General features: G+C 37.4%; 1 protein-coding gene across 1 annotated transcript in view; it reads right to left on the bottom strand.

Moving 5' to 3' along the window:
* Nucleotides 1–17974, bottom strand: part of MAGI2 (membrane associated guanylate kinase, WW and PDZ domain containing 2) — a 1168341-nt gene that overhangs the window by 365580 nt on the left and 784787 nt on the right. The window lies entirely within an intron of this gene.

A 17974-nucleotide genomic window follows, 5' to 3' on the forward strand; every position in this document is an offset into this window, starting at 1 on the left:
GAAAGAGTACGCTTTCTGGTACTCAGAGATTCTATGACTTATGTTGAAGGATTTACAAGCTTAAAATGAAGCATCTTATAGCCCAGATGGTCAACAAAGAGAAAAACTGAGATTAAGGGTTAGAGTTCATCATAGGAAGTAGCCCCCCCCTTCCCCGCTTTCACACACACATACACACACACACACACACGCAGAGTTCATAAAGCCTTAATGAAACAGTAAAATAAGGGAACCAAACAATACAAGAGGGCCCTAACCAATCTATTGCTTTTTAAAAGCAAAAGAGACCCTGGCAACTGGTGGTGAAGAGAAGCTGCTATAAGGGAGTTCATGAGGCGCATATCATGATCTAATGCTTTTTATCTTTAAAAGAGAGTCAGGAAACATTGCCATTAGCAGAATAAGGCTGAAAAACAAGGACAGAAGAGGATGGAAGGATATCTACTACACAGTGTGATTCCTGCTTTTTCAAAGACTGAAGTTTACAGCTTAAACTGATTCATGAATTCTATCCATCAAAAAACATGTCCTATACCTAGTGCCCTGACTTTTAAAGAAATGCAGACAGATCAAAATGATTTGGTCTATTAAAAAGGAAACAAACCAGTTCAGCCATTTTCCCCATTAAAATAAACACAAAAGCGCAAAGTGGTGACTGAATAAAACCGCTGCGAGCTATAACAACTGGGAATTTATAAAATAATTTATCCCACAGAATGTAATTTAAAAATTAAAATAGAAGTCTTTCATTCACAAAATTATGTATATGGGATGTGATGGTGCCTGGGAAGGGATATACCTTACCAGTTAGCACTTGGCAGATCCAAACAATTAATTGGGCCTTCTTTGGGTAGGGTCTCAAGTTGAAGCTCCAGTTGTTCTCAGAAAAATGATTCATGGGTCGCTGATGGTGACCTTTGATTAAGGCAACTATCCAATGACTCACATTTCTGTACTTTTTTTTTTTTTTAGACAAGTTGAACCTACCTATGAAGTTAGTATTGGGATCAGTGAAGTGGTACTTGCCTTAAAAATAAATGTGACTGCTTTATTATGAAATAGACCAGGACAAATTTGTTTTCTATATAATTTTTCTCCATGGTGAAAAAATGCTGTAGTGAATTTCTGGTGTTCTAGATTTGATGAATTGAAGTCTATATTTTACAAAGGAAAAAAAAAAGATAAAGGAAATTTCTCTAATGTAGATTGGAATCAGAAAACTAGATTCAAATCTTAGCTCTCATAATTAACTACCTATGGGACCATGGACAAATCATTTTACTTCTCTAAGTCTTGGTTATATCATCCGTAAAATGAGAGTAATACTATTTGTACTACACCCCCCCTTAAATAACAGGAGATAGATGATTGGAACTATGATTTAATTGATATAGGGAATTCCTGGATGAAGAAAATCCCTCTACTAATGCAGGTCAATACTTAAGAGTTTTAGAATTATCTAGAGCATTGAGATTTTAACTGACTTGCCCAAGGTCACAATTCAGTTTTTGATAGATGGGGTTTGAGCTCAGACCTTCCCTACTTTGAGGATGTCCCTGAAGTCACTACGTCCTATCCTCTGTAATTTAATTGTTTGTACTACTGCATTTAATTCATGGTATAATGGTAATTTTGTCCCCATGGTAGAGGGGATGTACTGCCACTCTAGCTCTATGTATCTTCACTCTTTCATTTTGGGATCAAAAGATCCCAAAATACCTACAATCCTGAACTCTGCCAGACTCATTCTGTTTTTAGTTAAGAGAGAGAGCTGGGGGAAGGTAGACATATAATTGTGTTTTTCATTTATTATTAGTTATTTGCTTATTACTTATTTGTGATGAAGAATTAGGTCAATTCAACTGCTTTGAAATATAACAAAATGTGAACATATTCCCTTCGCCTATTTGAATGGGTCCCACTGAAAGAAAGAACACTATCCTTCATGCATACATTTATCCTTTAGAACATACATGTTCAGGGACCTCCATAGAAACATTTATTTATGGGAAAGTGTGTCATGGCTGAGGTGCCTACAATCTCAAATAATTATTTTGCTAGAAAAGAATTTTCACCATTTGCCCTATGGATATCATACAGCTTTATTTTAAGAGTCAATAAGATGCATTAAAGCTACTTCCTAGAGTTCTTTGAGAATGAAAATACCAATGAGTTATCCAGAAATCTGGCATTCTTGTACTCCTGCATAGTGGAAGTTGAATGTTGGTTTAGTACCCTAAGCTAATTGCCAGAAACCATTTACATTGGACAAATGAAGTCATTCATTTAAAATCTGTAAAATGCTCCCAAGCTCTCAATGGGCCATCACAAAGAAAAGTGATTGTCTATGAATAGGGAAGCCTTGTTTTCCTCATGCTTCCAACATGAATAGCTTAATTCAGTTTAGCAATGATACTGTGGGCTGGAGATGGGAATAAAGGATGTAAGGACGGAACACCATCATCATCCCTATTGCCTATCCTTTGTCACATAATTACTATCTATCACACCCAGCTTCCATGTAGTAACAGAGTCTGGGAAGCAAGTCTAGAATTTCTATCAGGAGTTCTCACTCTTTATGACTATGTACAGTCTTGTCACATACATTGTACTGGTGAATCTTTATGGCCCGGAGCATTAGGTTCCAAGAGCCATATAAAATGGCCAAACACTGAGGAGCCCTATTTCATCCTCACCTGGCTGAGCATGGCAGAGGAGAGAGACAAACAGATACAGAGATATGTCCTTGTGGGAACTGCAAGGGACACACACAAAGATGAGGAGCTATTCTCTCCTTTTTCCCACTTATCCTTCCAGCCAGTCAGCTGTGGGGGAGGCTAGCGTCCCTGGAAAGGGAAACTTGAAACAAGTTCACATTCAGGAGCAGCGTTTGCAATCTGGGTTCCAGGAACTTGATTTTTTAAAAATATTTTGGTAACAGCATTTCAATATAACTGGTTTTCTTAGTAATCCTATATATTTTGTTTTAGGCACTAAAAAATATAATTTTGAGAAAGGGTCCAGAGGTTTCACCAGATTGTCAAAGGGGTCCCTGACTCAAAAAAGGTTAAGAATCATGAATAATGAATAGTTTATCTTCATAGTGATGGGAAAGCTTTTCTGCCAAAATCTTTAGGAGGTTACCTTTTGCTGAAATTTGCCTTAAGAAGTAGGAAATATAATTTATCTACCACCAGATGTGATTTTACGACCACATAAAGAGGCAGCATGGTGTATTGGACAGAGGACTAGACTTGGAATCAGGTTTGAATTCCACCTCTGAAACTTAATAGCTGTGTAACCCTTACCAAGTCATTTGACATTTTTGAGATTCAGTTTTCTTTTCTGTAAAATGGGAAAATAGTAGCACTTAGTTCACAGGATTGCTAGGAGAATTGAAGGCGATAATGAATGTAAAGTGCTTTCCAAACCTTTAAGCTCTATGTTAGTTGAGAGCAGTGGATTGGGCATTGGACCTAGAGTCAGCAAGAAGTAAGCTCAAGTCTGCCCTCAGACACTTATTAGCTCTTTGACCTTGGGCAAGTCATTTAACCTCTGTCTGCCTCAGTTTCCTCATCTGCAAAATGGGGATGATAACAACACCTAACTCCCAGGGTGGCTGTGAGGATCAAGTGAAATAATATTTTGTAAAGAGCTTTGCAAACCTTAAAGTGTAATATAAATACTCCTCCTCCTCCTCTCCCTCCTAGCTATTGTACTATCCAGTAAGTGAATGCCTGAGACATTCACCTACCAATTTCCCTAGAGATGAACTGCCACTGATATCACCACCAATTGAAATTTCTTTCAGTTTAAACCCCCTGAGATGGGCAAAGACCCTCCGCTTGGCCGTGCAGACAAACAACGGATGTGGAGGGAGTGGGTTTTTGGTTTCTAGTTCCTTATTTCACATACTGGAGGGGTTGGGGTGAAAATAAGATGGCTGTAAATGGTTAGGTAAGGCCAGGATTTACAAAGCCAGGTGAAGTAGAGGATAGAATGTTGGGAGTGGACCCAGAAGATCTGCGTTCAAATCCCAGCTCCCTGCAACTTACTATCCTTGTGACTCTGGCCAAGCCACTTATCCTTTCTAGGCCTCACTTTCCTTATGTGTCAAATTAAGGGTTTGGACAAGCTGGATTCCTTTCAGCTTTAAACCTACGATTCTGTAATTCTTCATTAACCAGAGCCTCCTCCATACAAGAATCTTTTTAATTTTAAATGCGAGGAGAAGAAATTCTGTATTCTCTTCTCCATTGCTCTCAGGTGTGTATTAAGGAGGACACTGAGTTTTATGAAGAGTCATGAATTATGTCCTTGTGGGAACGATATCTGGCCACGATATCCTAACTTATTTTGATTGCCAGCTCAGGAAAAGATCCTGGGATGTGTGGGAGGCTTAGCATTGGGGCTTTCCATTGGTATATTTCCTGGGCTGTCAAGACAGGTGTACTCTTCATATTAAGTCACACTGATGAAGTTAGACCCTGGATGCAGGCCTCAGGCAAACAGTTCAGGGCACTTACGAATATGCAGTACAATTTCAATGAAATGTAATTCAATTCAACTTTTATTAAGAAGCAAGCTTGTACAGTGGGGAAAACTCTGAATCTGGAATCTGATGGGGGTATCTGGCTTGGACAACCTGCAACAAGTCACTTAATCTCTTGTGGTGGCCTTAGTTTCCTTATCTGTCAAAGATTAGAGAAGGACTAAGGTCCTTTCTATGTCTGAAATCTATCTATAATCCTAAATAAAAGTAACTATTGTATAACTAGGTGGTATAGAGGCTAGAGAACTGTGCTTGGTGTCAGGAGGACCTGAGCTCAAACACAGCTTCAGACACTTAGTAGCTGTATGACCCTGGACAAGTCACTTGACTTTTATCTGACACAGTTTCTTTTTCTGTGAAATGGGGATTATAATAGCACCTACCTCTCAGGGTCATTATGAGGATTAAATGAGATAATATTTGTTAAATGCTTTGCAAACCCCAAAGTGCTGTATACATGCAAGTTATCATTAGTATTATTATTGTCATTATTGAAAGAGCTAAGGACTAGGCAAGAAGTACAGCATAGTCAAGACCCTGTCCCTGCCTTATATTTCTAGATACACATTTTAGATCACATTCTAAATCTAGATTACATTTTTTTTTTTTTACTAGACTTGTGATTTCATTGGTTGTTGGGAACTCCCAGGGATGAAATTGTCTCTATCAATGCACACTGGTACCTATTCTGCCACTGATATTCTTAGTAGAACTGCCCGGGGGCAATGAGAGGTTAAATGTCTTGTCCAGGATTCCGGAGCTAGCCTATGTCAGAAATGGGATATGTACTCAAGTCTTTCTGACTTCCAGGTCAGTCACCTCAATCCAGTATGCCATTCACTGCATACTTCACAAAGCATCTTCAAAGCCATTATCTTATTAGATCATTACAGGGTGGGGTATCATTATTGTTATTATTCAGGTTGTTTTATTATCTGTTTTGGTAAAAGGCCTATGGAATTCCTTAAGATTTCCTGGTGATAAAGAGAAAAATCTGCAAGTTGTAGCTAAGAGATAAAGCTAAGGGGATGATGAAGAATGAGCCTGACATAGAGGGCTCTTCATTGCTTACACAAGCAGGGGTCATGTTCAAGGGCAAAACTGGTCTAGGCAGGGGAAGGATCTGCCTGCTCTGGGAGGTGAAAAATGCAGACCTTGGGTATGAAGTCACCATACTCTTCCAACCTAAATCATCAATATCCTTTTGGTTCCTTTACAATGTGAAATCATGATACTAACCACAGGACACTGGGCAAACATGCAGATCTCAATAATTCTGGACTCTCAGGTCAGTCAGTTTCTGATTTCAGAATGAAACACTGGCTGTCAAGTTTGACTTTTGTATCAGATCTGTCATTTCATTGGTATAAAGAATTCCTAAGAAGTAAAATCCCTCCACAAAAGCAGCTCAGTAATTCTTCTGCAGCTTCTGGAGGGTTGCCTCAGGGTACCAGGAGGTTAAGTGATTGTCCAGGGTTACTCAGTTATTATGTGTCACAGGCAGATCTTCCCATCAATGAGACTGGCTATTTATCAGCTGTGCTTCTAACAAAACAATGGAAAAACAAAAACAAAGCAAATCATCTCTATTTCTTTAGTCAGTGAAGGAAGAAAGGAAGGGTGAAAAATGTTGATGAAACCTATCAGGTTAATATAGAATGCTTAAAGTACTTTGGACACTTGATTTAACTTGGTATTTTAAACAATACTTCATTTAAAAATAAAAGCTTTGGTAGAGCTTCTCTTATTTTACTCATGACTTTTTCAACAAAATAATTTAATGGCACGATTAAGAAGTTTCCCTCTTCCCAGTCTCCAACCCTTCCAATATATAACATTTAGGTTCTTTTTTTTTCTTTCTATAGTTATTCTCTCAATACCTTACGGTCTGACAGAAGCAAAAGGGAATATATACATTAAAGTAGTGAGGTAAGGACAGGAGGAGCACAAAGTGGCACAGAATTTTGTCACTGGCAAAGCAAAGATTCCCACCAGGCTCTACCCGCCTCCCAGGGTCATCTGCTACCATTTCAGATTCTCTTGGGGTGCTTATGCAGATGAGGGACTGAACCAGGAAAGAGTGATGATTACTATTAAATTAGTATTTTCCAAATGTCTGCATGCAAACAAAATCTTGTGGATCCTCCAAACACATATTTTAGCTTTTTTCTTTGTTGCAATTGCTCCTCAGCGGCATGGGCTATGGTCACTTTAAAATTCGAGAGTTGGCTATATTTTATGAACTTATATTTCTCCCCAGATTACCTCTCCTAAATTCTCTTTTTCTATGGACGGTACCCTCCTCCTCCTCCTAGGCTCCCAAGGGCCTAATCTTTAACTCGTTCCTCTCCCTGACTCAAAGTATTTGATTAGCTGCTAATTCTTGTCAACACCTCAAAAACATTTCTGGTATCCATGTTCTCCACTCAACTTCTACTATAATGACTCCAGTTCACTGGGGGTCCCCCATCTCTCTTCTTCTACGCTATTACAGAAGCCTTCTGTTCATTCTTCCTGCCTCCAATCTAGAACAATCCTAATCCATTTTTTGTACCTTTTATGGTCAAGTCACTCTTCCACTCAAAAAATTCCAGGGCTTCCCATTTTGAAAAAAAAAAAAAAAGGATAAACTCCAAGTCTTGGCATTCAAGCCCCCTGTCCAACCTACCTTTCTACTTCTGTCTCATACTTTTCTCCTTCATGCAGTCTATGAACCTGACAAAATGAATGCCTTTTTAATTCCCATTCTTTTTCCACCTTCTCTCACCTATACTTGGACACCTTCCATGTTTAGAATGGAATTTTTGTTCATAGCTATAAAAATCCCTCCTTTGTTTCACTGCCAAAGTCATGTGACAAATTGTCTATGATGCCTTCCCATAGGATTCCTATATCCATCAAAGGTGATCTCCCTGTCATCAAATTCCCCACTGCTCTTTGCTAGATATCTCTCTTTCACTTAATTCACTTTCATTTGTACCACATTTTTTTGTCCCACTCCCTTCCTTGGGAGCAGAGACTGTGCCGCATTGATCTTCCTAGTCCCAGTGCCTAGCATAGTGCCTTCCATACTGGAGGTATTTAAAACACGTATACTGAGTTCATTAGTGAAAGCATTTATGAATATGGGATGTCTTTCTGCCTCATTTGCCACATTAAGCAAATGAGAAAGTTGTTCTCTTTGTAGAAAAAAGGGTAGGAAGAGGTGAATGTCTCTTCTGCTGCTTAGCAGCTTCTCTGCTCCCTTCTCTGCTGCCCTGTGTCAAAGCTGCAGTTTTTGTTTGTTTATTTGTTTGGTTTTTCTAACCCCTAGAGCTCTCTTAATCAGCATATAATCAGCATAACTTTAATTCATCAATTGTACATTTCACTGTCTAGGAAACTCTAGTGGAAAAGATTTTATAATGCTGATGTCCTTGAAAATAGGGAACGTTCCTCCCCTCCCCTCCCTTCCTTTCTCTTCTACTCCCTTCTCCTCTTTTCTCCTTTCCTTTCCTCCCCAGCATTTAGTATATTGTCTGGCATATAATACTCAGTAAAAGCTACTTGATTGATTGGTAACTGAGGATAGGACTAACTCATGTACTTTAAGATAACCTTAAGAAATAGAGATTTCACTGGTCTATGGTAGAAAAATTTATGCTTGTAATTGGACACTCTTTTTAGTATAAATACCTTATCCTTCCCACAAAGACCTAAACTCAAATCCAGCCTCAGATACTTCCTAGCAGTGTGACTCAAGGCAAATCTCATAACCTCTGGCTGCCTCAATTTCCTTATCTATAAAATGGGGGTAATAATGGTACCTACTCCCCAGGATTTTTGTGAGAATATTATGAAATTATATTTAAAGTGCCTAGTAAACTTTAAAGAGTGCCATGTAAATGCTAGCAAATAATAAAGTATCAAGCTATGAAATGACAAAATTGTTTAATCCCATTAGATTCCAATCAATTCCATGTGGATTTAGATGGTTATTACATATGTGCATATCTAAAGCAACATGCCTGTATTTACATATAATTTGTATGTATGGCAATACTGACACAAACATAAAATGAGATCACACATTTAGGGCCAGAAGGGACCTTAGAAGTCATTGAATACAGCTCATTCAGTTCAAAGATAAGAAAGTTGAGGTGCAGGAAAATTAAGCGACTTGCCTGGGGTCACTCAGCCTAATTTCTGATGAAAAATTTGAACCCAGTCTTCCTGACTCTGAGTTCATTTCATTGAGCCTTAATTATTGAGGTCATATGAAGCATTCTAGATATATAATACTTACAATGTCAGCCTAGCTTTAACCCACCTGGCTTAGTAAATGTAATGAACTATATTTGTATAACTCTTTTTCAGTGAGTATTAAAAGTGAAAACTGATATGAATTCAGACACTCCAGTACATCCCTTAAAGGAGCCCTTCAAATTGTTTATGTGACATCTATACTTGGCAATATATATGAGAGGAAGGCAAAATCAATTTGTTTGATTACCTGTTTGGTAGCTCTGGGGATAAGCTGATGGATACATCAGACAGCTTGGGCAGCTAGGGGGCTCAGTATAGTGCTGGGCAGGAAGTCAGGAGGACTCATCCTCCTAAGTTCACATCTGGCCTCATACATTTACATACAGGGTCTGTGTGACCCTGGGCAGGTCATTTAACTCTGTTTGCCTCAGTTTCCTCATCTCTAAAATGAGCTGGAGAAGGAAATGGCAAACTACTCCAGTATCTCTGTCAAGAAAACCCCAAATGGGGTCATGAAGAATCAGACACAACTGAAGTAACTGAACAATAACATCAGATAGCTTCCCCTTTGGTCATTTCCCATCAGCTCCCTGTGTTGTTAGATCTGTCAATCCACAGTGGCCTTTAAGTTCCAGGCAGAGTTGAAAGATGACCAAGGCCATGCAGAATTCTGGGAATGACATAGAAATAACATTCAAGAGAGAAAGGGCTATCACACTATAGGAATTTTCACAGGAAAAGGTAGTTAAAGACAGAAGAGTGGTATGGGAGTTTGAGGGATGAGGAAAATAGGGAGAGAGAATAGAATTGTGGAGGTAGACACCATTTAGTATAGGACCAATTCTCCTTATGTAAATCCAATCCTGTCTTCAGAGATAGGAGAATCCTATCTTGAAACCAAAAAAGATTCCCTGGACTATTTAGTATATCCGTTGTGATTGCAAGGCAAAACACAAGCTGGAGGGAACATTTCTGATTTAGTAGGGATCCAAAACAGAGGCTGGAGCAAGTATGAAATAAAAGAGATCTATCAAAAAAAGAAAAAAACGTTGAGCCTGGAGTCCTGTATAATACTTTCCTGAGTTTCCTACTAAGGGTTGAAAAACTGAGGGACTTCACTGATACTTGGTATAGACTCAAGCTCTTTGCTTTTCAGAAGATGAGTATTGGCTATCAAGAGGACAATGAAGGAATAGACTGAGACAGGGTAGTAGAATTTGAGAGAAAAGGTTTAGCAGAAAAGCAGAGGAAAGTGACAGAATTTGCCCATTGGATGTCTCCAGCAGGTTGTTTTTCTTCAAAACTTTGTGCATTAAAAAAGCAGGTAGAATGACACAGACAAACCAGGAGACTCTAGGTTCTAATCCTAGTTTTGATGCAGTCAATCACTGACAAGATTAAAGACCAGTCCCAGTGATGACTTCCATTTTCCCTCTGGACAAACCCAATCCTACCTTTGAACTCTGAGTGCCTGGCCCTCCCCAACCATAGGGGCCTTAGGGCAGCAATACCTTAAGCAATTTTATTTTAGCTTTTATAGATAAGAGGGAAGCTGTAAGTGAATAAAAATGGGTAGGGGAAAGGAAGAGGTACAAACACAAGTCTTGCTAGGAGCTCCTAGACTCTGATGACTATTCAATCTAATTTCAAGGTTTGTCTACTACTGGTTTACACAGACACGAGATCAGTCAAGTTGGCAGCTCTGTGGCCATTATGGTCTCAGAGGGACACTCAATTTTCCAAGGTTAATAAAGGAGTTAGTAGTAACTTTAAGAGATAAAAAAATTACATTTGATCACAGAGACTCAACTAAGTTGTTAAATATTAAAATATTTAAATCAGTTGAAACTGATTTTAATTCATCTAAAAACATACCCAGGAAACTCAAAACTGTAGAAAATAAAGGTGGAAGAAGAATAAAAACCTGTCTAGTCCATGCGTATTAATGTTCCTGCTACTGCACAATTCGAACTAGAACCTTCTATCATGCTTAAAGTGGAGATAGTTAGTGCTTACTGGAGCCTTCTGAAACCAGACACCTAATGATGAGATGTTCTGAGGAACTAAATTTAATCTGAACTAATCTTGCTGGTTTATCTGAGCAAATAACCTTTCTTTTGATTTCTGTTGGATAGACTAACTCTCTCAAAGAAAGAACAGGATGTGAGGTCTTGAGAGTTTTAAAGTCCATCCAATCATGCTGGAATGGAATTGAACATGCTGAGGTTGATAACCAAACTTTTTTTAAAAAAAAGATTTATCCATCTTTATTATACAATTAAGTGAGTTTATTGTAATATGATTTCATCTAGTTAAAAATGAAGTCATCTGTTAAATACTTATAATAAAGGAGGGTGTAACACTGTCACTTTCTAATAAAGAAAAATGGAAAGCAATTTTCCACTCAAACTTATTCAGTTTAGACAGCAGATTAAAATATAGCTCCTTACTGTGACTCTAGAACTCTTTATTAACCAGACCTTTTATGTCTTTAACGACTAGAGCCTCCAATTGATGTTTCTAAACCTCTGTTCAAGTTATCCTAGTACAGAACAGCTCTTTCTTTTAGGTTGCCTTGTTTCTCTAGATCCTATAGGATAGGATTTTTGACATGAAATTTAAAAATGGAAAGAGTAGTGGTGTAGTACCCTATATCAAACAAGGTAGGGGTCTAAGGATTAATACTTCATAAATTCTGGGTGAGACTATGTAGCAACAAAGGGATTCACAATTCTAAGACACAGAAAAATGCTAAATACAGTAAATAACACATTTTTTATGTGCGAATAATCACAAAACACCAGAACTAAAGGATCCTTAAAGATTATCTACTGCAGTGGTCTATTTTATACAAAAGAAGGTGTTATTTAGTCCTTTCAGTCATGTCTGATTCTTCATCACTCCATTTGGGGTTTTCTTGGCAGATACTGGAGTGGTTTGCCATTTGCTTCTCCAGATCATTTTATAGATGAGGAAACTGAGGCAGATGGAGTTAAATGACTTGCCCAGGGTCACACAGCTAGTAAGAATCTGAGGCTGGATTTGAACTCAGGAAGATGAGGTTTTCCTGATTCCAAGCCCAGTACTCTTTTACTCTATTTACTGTAATACCTAGCTACTCCATATAAGAAGTTAGCGTAATTTTATTTTAGCTTGATTACTACACTAGTATAAAAATGAAGAATAGTATTTTTAAGCTTACACAGGTTATAATACTGAGATATATATATATACACACACACACACACACACACACATATATAAAACACACCTCCTTTAAAAATTGGGTACATGAGAATTTTAACATGACAATATGTTTTTCTTGGACTCTGAAACAAAAAAAAAGGATTTTTTTTCCTTTTGGTAAAAGAGGTAATGCCAACAATGTAGCTCTTGTGCGTGTGTGTGTGTGTGTGTGTGTGTGTGTGTGTGTGTAATATGTTTTATAGCCTCTGACTGATGACTAAATAGAATTTATTAGATTTATAAAAGTGCTTAAAAACAAAGAATAATCTACTCTTACTTTCATTTTTCTTTTTAAACATATTATAGAGTTTCTTTTCATAGCTTAATAAATCTCTTCTAGGTTCCATATTACTTGTTTTCTACTTGTTTACAGATAACAAAGCCTTGGCACAGAAAATTAAGTGACTTGTCTGTGGTCACTCAGCCTGTCTGAGAAAGACTGTGAACCCAAGTCTCCCTGACTCCAAGTTCATTTCATTGAGGTTTATTTAATTTTTGAGGTCATGCAATATATTCTAGAAATATAATTTAATATTAATTTTGTAGATAAGGACTGAAGGAAGTAATTTATTAGCAAATATGAAAATAGTTCTGTATGCTTACAAATATTCTTTATAAAATCAAACTGACCTGCCAATTTGCAGATGTGAAAGTTCTTTTAGGATGAAACCAAATACAAACAACTACCCACAACTTACTCACTCTCTCTCTCTCTCTCTCTCTCTCTCTCTCTCTCTCTCTCTCTCTCCCTCCCTCCTTCTCTCTCTCTCTCTCTCTCTTGCTGTTTAAGAATCTAATTCAATGTAAGCTTGAGATTTAAGGAGCTGTAGACTCCCCCCCACCCCAGTAAAGGGTAAAACAAAAAAAGGGTGTTTTGATTTTTTTTTTTGTTGTTGTTTGTTTGTTTTTTTAAGGATAGGAGAAATTCCAGTCTTTCAAGAGTAAAAAGTAGAAAAAGCCTTCAGACTCAAAGTCAGTCATGGAAGATGTGGGCAAAGTATGTTTTCTCCTCTTTCTGCCACTGGGGAAAAGACTACAGAGAGGGGAAGGAAAAGGCTTATTTGAAGTGTGAGAAAGATAATATAAAAGCCAGCTTAGACATTTATGCTAAAGGCATTAGATAAGGAAGCAATGATCACAAATCATCTAATCTCTACAGACTACAAGACTGAAAGTAATTGTCCATAAGCTGTGACAGTGGTCTACGGCAGCCTGGAGGAGAAAGACATTTCAAAAAATAATTTACTTTTCTGGGTTCTTGTAAAGTGAAATCAACTCTTTCTGTTTTCTTTTAAATAAGCAACAAGAAAAGCAGGTTGAGGATATTTAATGGTTTAGTCAGCTAGGTGGCACAGTGGAAAGAGTAGTGGGCCAGGATTCAGGAAGACTCATTTTCCTGAGTTCAGATCTGATCTCAGACACTTAAGAGCTGGGCATCTCTGGGCAAGCCACTTAATCTGTTTGCCTCAGTTTTATTATCTGTAAAATGAGCCGGAGAAGGAAATGGCAAATCTCTCCAATATCTTTACCAAGAAAACCCCAAATGGGCTCACAAAGAGTCAGGCATGACTGAAAATAACTGAACAGTCCTAATATTCATGTATAAAGAACAAAATGTCTAGCCACTTCATGCACTACCCAGCAGGTGGCCTCCAATCATTTGGTGGCAGCTTTGAGCAGGAATCATACTGCAAACATCCCTCTTCCTCCTCCTCCTCCTCCTCCTCCTTCACCATGACCCTGACTACCACACCATGACCACCACCACCACCATGACCACCACCACCACCACCACCACCACCACCACCACCATCACTCCTCAGCTCCTTTCCAGGGCAATTTTTGTTTCATTTATTTAGAGGATTTTGGAAATACCAGTACTCATCAAAAAAGGATATCCCTGTTGAATGTGTACTTGACTATAACCACAGGAGAGACAAGGGATCCAGTAAGACTGCAGCATTTTCTTGGATTTACTTTTTTCTTTTTTTTTCAAACCAACATAACAGTTAACATGAGAGCAAGAAGTTCAAAAGGGGCAGTTCAGCTCACATTCCTTTGTCTTACATCTGACATTTCTATTTACTGGAGCTTGAGAGCTCATTTCAGTTTAGAAAGCTTCTAAGTGATTTTTTTTATTGATAATTCTAATTAAATCTCATTAAATAAGAATACCTGTACTATTTACCTTACAGGATTGTCCTTGGGATCAAATGAGATAATTTATATAATTTACATTGTAAGACTTGAAGCATTAAAATCCAGCTATTATTTGTATTTAGTCTATTTATATTTGTATTATTTGTATACAGTCTATTAAAGAGGACAAGTTTTGGGTTGTTTTGTTTTATTTTGTTTTAACAAGCTTCCAAAAATTGCTCTTTATTGAAGGCTGAAGGAAAAATTAAAAGAGATGAAAAATCAGCTTCTGAGTTGGAAGGGAAACAGAAATTCTCTAATAACAAGCCAGTTAAGGTCAAAAAGACAATTCAGATCTGTCTGCCTGTTTTAAACTGGAAATATTTTTGGTTTATGCTGACCCTGTTTACTTTATCATATGGGAAGGATAGATATTATTTTCTTGGAAGATTGCAGAAACTATTTGAAGGGGCTTTTGAGTCATGGAGGAAAGAAATGTATTGTATATCCATGCTTGTGGATAGTATATTGAACTCATACAATTCAGAAATATCTTAGGTTTCAGACCTCCTACATCATGACTGGAGAACATTCACCATATTGAGTGTAGAATAAGTATGCTTTATTTTTTATTTTTGTTTTTCACATTTCACGTCAACATTCCAATACGTAGTATTTTTTCATTCCTTCCTAGAACTGCATAAGAGTAACATTTTATAGTAGCAGATGTGGTATCACACGAAAAAAAAAATTTCCCAAATCTTTACATGAAAATCACATCTGCCAGTACCCACTATAATTTTAACTGTAGTTATTTGGTTTACTTCCCTGTCTATGCCAGAGGAGATAGCTTTGCATGAAAGCTGTCCCAAGAAATTGTGTCTTCTGGCCTAGCTAGTTAAGCAAATTGTGTAACTGCCATTAAAATCCAAATCTATGCCAGCAGACATAATTTCACATAGGGGAAAAAATCGTACAAAAGTCACAGCTGTTTAACTCTACAGTTTTTTTTCCCTCTCTTTCTTTTCTTCATTTAAAAGAGCTTACGTTTTTCTCCTTTTAAGAGTGGTGTCAGTTAGATTTCTGGTTCATATCTGTATGAAAATTTAATCCTTTGAAAGTTACTGGACCATCATCACTTTGATGTAGGCTAGAAAAAAATGGACTGCTGTTACATAGACTAGAAACCTGCCCTGACTGCCCTTTTTGCAGATGGAGTAAGAAAGGATGTTAATTAATGGTCATTTAATGGTGAACTTTGTGAGAAGATGGGGACCAAGATACCAGTATTTTGAAATGAAATGCCTCACTGCTGCCTGTCAACCTCAAGAAGTTGTCCATGGAAAGGATTAGTCTTTTCAGATCTCTTCATTGATGATGATGAGGAAGAGGAGGAGGATGAGGATGATGATGGCTGGGGATTCTGAGATAAAATCTTGTGGTAGCTACTACAAAGGTTGGCCAGTCCCAAGGTTTTTATCCTGATTGAGGAAGGTACCCCTTTTTATCAGTGAACACGATATCTGTCTTCAAATATTAAGGAGCTAGCATGTGAAAGAGGAAATACTTTTCCTTCTCAGCCTCAGAGGGCAGAGCTAGGAAGTAATGAGGAGAAATTTCTAAGAGGGCAATTTAGTTTTAATACAAGGAAAATCTTCCTAAGAATTTGAGCTCTCAAAAAGTGGAACTGGCTGCCTTTGCAGGCAGTAGGTCTCCTACCACTGGAAGTCTACAAGCAAAGGCTAGAAGACTACCTTATTCTTGTACAACTAGGGGTTGGATTGGATGGCATCTGAAATTCTTTCAGATTCTATGATACCATAAGAATGAAGCTGCCAACCTAACTCTTTTTTCTAGGTTCCCATGGCCACAGGTGACAGAAGGGAACAAAGGCAGGGATTTTCTGATTTGCTGTTGGTGGTACCACTAAAAAACACCACACCTGCACACTTGCTCATCCAGAACACTTTTCAATATTAATGGCATGTTGAGTTTCTTGAATTCTAATATATTAAAAATCACATATTTAATATTGAATTAACATGGAAGAAAACATGAATGGGGAAATCCATTCAATTCTATGGAACTGTATCAACTTTTCTGTTTCATTCACCTAAGACTAGTTCTTTGATCTCAAGGAATCACAGACTTTCCTTAACTGGATCTTCTATTCTAACCCTTTGAATTGACAGATAGGGACATTAAGGTTATTTCTATCTGCCTATCAGAGTTGACAGACAAATTTACTTATGGCACAAGATTGCTTTATAATTGACACACCCTTGCTGGCAACAGAGGACCCATTCTTTTCTTTTCTCTTGTCTTTGGCTACTTGTCTGTTATAAGATAGTCACTCACTGCTATGTAATGCCACATTAACCATTCCTCCATTAAAGAAGAAATCCAAATTGAAGAGAGATTCTCTAATGATAGTGAGGCTGATTCACACACACACAAACACAATTATTACAATGATGCCACATAACTATGAGTGATGGGATTCTACAATCTCCAAAGAATTAGGTTGAGGCTCACCCAAAAGGTAATGGAAAGATTTGTGGTAGGTGTGAACAGGATGCCCTACATAGCAAATGAAGAATTGGGCAGGGGAAGCTATGTAAAGGATATCATTAGAGAGATAGTTGGCTGGAAAAATAAAGACAAGATAGTTAGATAATGAGAATAAGGAATAATTGATGAATAGCCTGTATGTATCTCTGTTATCCATGTGATGCCAAGAGAATTGGAAGAAGGCATCCAGGATCCAGGAGGCTAGGTGGTTCACCTATGGCGTGATTTAAGGGAAGATCCCAACAAGATTCACAAAGGATGGACAGGCATGAATGGCTTATGACTGGCATTGTTGGAAAGGAATGTATATATCAGTGTTATCAGAGATCCATGAAAACATCATCAGCCAGAGGTAGGCTGTTCATATGCCCAACAACATCTAGTTATAGTTGGAGTCTCCTAACAGCATATGTAAACCTAAAATGCAGGGTGGGTGCTTTTGCCAATCATCATAAAATGGATCACTGAGAGAACTGTGGATTAAATACCTTAGGACCCTTAGATCTATAGTGAACAATATAGATCATGTTGATTTTTTTTATGCCACATGCATTTTACAATTATATTAAGTGGACAGAACTAGAAAAAAAATCCTCTTTCACAGTGATACTAACCCTGCGACAGTAGTAAGAATAACTATTTTTACAGTTGCATGTATACTTGAATATGCACAAAACATTAAATATAACTGAGTGAAAGTTACTATGGCAACTGTAACTTTTAAGTTTCCAGCTTAGTTTCTATAATTAACTGTAAGGAGTTAGCTGACTTCATTTATTACAAAAATACCCTAGGGCATGAACATCTCAAAAAGTACTCCATATGTATGCATTAAGCTTCTATAAACTGGACTACTATTCAAAGTTCAAGATGGTAGCTGGCTCTAATGCAATTTTTCCTCCTGTATTTGATTACATATATAATAATAAAAATAGTGGAATATGGACAATCCAGATGAATAAATTTTGAATTCTAAGATGAGTTCTTTAATTAATGAAATCACCAATTAAAATGAATACTAATTATACTGTTCAGATACAAATAATAGCTATCCTTTTGGTTTTACCAAGAGGTCTGTGTATATGAAAAAATAAATATGTGTAAAATACATGCAATCAATTCATATAAAATAAAAACATGTAAAATAAGTAGAGTCATTGCACTTATATGGAAACTTCAGGCCAAAGAATGTTCATCAGAAATGTAGAGTTATATCTTTGG

Source organism: Vombatus ursinus, unplaced genomic scaffold, assembly GCF_900497805.2.
Source record: "Vombatus ursinus unplaced genomic scaffold, bare-nosed wombat genome assembly UNPS02014830.1, whole genome shotgun sequence".
Taxonomy (NCBI): Eukaryota; Metazoa; Chordata; class Mammalia; order Diprotodontia; family Vombatidae; genus Vombatus; species Vombatus ursinus.